The sequence below is a fragment of the Plecotus auritus genome (assembly GCF_963455305.1).
Source record: "Plecotus auritus genome assembly, chromosome: 4".
Lineage (NCBI taxonomy): Eukaryota > Metazoa > Chordata > Mammalia > Chiroptera > Vespertilionidae > Plecotus > Plecotus auritus.
This window is the reverse complement of record NC_137775.1, coordinates 187,402,692-187,404,331: the sequence shown is the minus strand read 5'-3', so window position 1 is coordinate 187,404,331 and position 1,640 is coordinate 187,402,692. Positions and strand designations below refer to the sequence as shown.

At 53.7% G+C, this 1,640-nt stretch overlaps 1 pseudogene across 1 annotated transcript; it reads left to right on the top strand.

The window, feature by feature from the left end:
• Positions 1-326: 326 nt before the first annotated feature.
• Positions 327-1,220, top strand: LOC308246020 (glyceraldehyde-3-phosphate dehydrogenase-like; annotated as a pseudogene). Its single transcript has one exon. The product of its transcript is annotated as a glyceraldehyde-3-phosphate dehydrogenase-like (transcript).
• The last annotated feature ends 420 nt before the right edge of the window (positions 1,221-1,640 follow it).

Here is a 1,640-nt window from a genome sequence, read left to right as displayed (position 1 = left end):
CTTGTCAGTCAGTGTTTACTGTACTATTTTAGGGATTCCTTGAGTTATTTACCGACATTGCCTCTTTGGCCATTGGTCTTTGGGCCATGGGTGGTAAACACTGCAAAGTCTTGATAAATGTCCTACCAAACTAAATTCAAACAGGAGGCTCCCTGCTGCTCCTCCCGTTCGTCAGACACTCTCCTCCTGCGCAGTGCCAGCAGCCACAACCCTGAGACACAGTGGTGAAGGTCAGAGTGAACGGATTTGGCCGAATTGGGTGCCTGGTCACCAGGGCTGCTTTTAATTCTGGCAAAGTGGACATTGTCGCCATCAATGACCCCTTCATTGACCTCCACTACATGGTCTACATGTTCCAGTATGATTCTACTTGTGGCAAGTTCAAAGGCACAGTCAAGGCTGAGAATGGGAAGCTTGTCATCAATGAAGAGTCCATCTCCATCTTCCAGGAGCGAGATCCCGCCAACATCAAATGGGGTGATGCTGGTGCTGGGTACATTGTGGAATCCACCGGTGTCTTCACTACCATGGAGAAGGCTGGGGCTCACTTGAAGGGCGGAGCCAAGAGGGTCATCATCTCTGCCCCTTCTATGGATGCCCCCATGTTTGTGATGGGTGTGAACCATGACAAGTATGACAACTCCCTCAAGATTGTCAGCAATGCCTCCTGCACCACCAACTGCTTGGCCCCCTGGCCAAGGTCATCCATGACAACTTAGGCATCGTGGAGGGACTCATGACCACAGTCCATGCCATCACCGCCACCCAGAAGACCGTGGGTGGCCCCTCTGGGAGGCTGTGTTGTGATGGCCGAGGGGCTGCCCAGAATATCATCCCTGCTTCTACTGGTGCTGCAAGGCTGTGGGCAAGGTCATCCCTGAGCTGAATGGAAAGCTCACTGGCATGGCCTTCCGTGTCCCCACCCCCAGTGTGTCGGTTGTGGATCTGACCTGCCGCCTGGAGAAAGCTGCCAAATATGATGACATCAAGAAGGTAGTGAAGCCGGCATCAGAAAACCCCCTCAAGGGCATCCTGGGCTATACTGAGGACCAGGTTGTCTCCTGCGACTTTAACAGTGACATCCACTCCTCCACCTTTGATGCTGGGGCTGGCATTGCCCTCCGTGACCACTTTGTCAGCTCATTTCCTGGTTTGACAATGAATTTGGCTACAGCAACAGGGTGGTGCACCTTATGGTCCCCATAGCCTCCAAGGAGTAAGAGCCCCCTGGACCACCAGCCCCAGCAAGAGGAAGAGAGGCCCTCAGCTGCTGGGGAGTCCCTGCCCCAGATCGATCCCCTGACACACTGAGAATCTCCTGACCACCGTTTCCATCCCAGACCCCTGAAGAAGGGGAGGGGCGTAGGGAGCCCTATGGGGTGTATGCCCTCCACCACTGAACAGCAATATAATGACTATGAAATGGGGACATGCTGGAGATGAACACCATGTCACAGCAATGATCACAAGCTAAGTAAGCGTGGACACACGGCTAACCTGGATGCCAATTGAGGTCAGTGTTTGGTTGGACCAAGGCAGCAAGGTGAAGGCCAATTGTTTGTTTGGGAGTGTCCCCAACCGGGATGGACAACTGTGGGTTCTGCGGGCCTCTCCCGCCTTTTTAACGCTTCAGTCTCTCC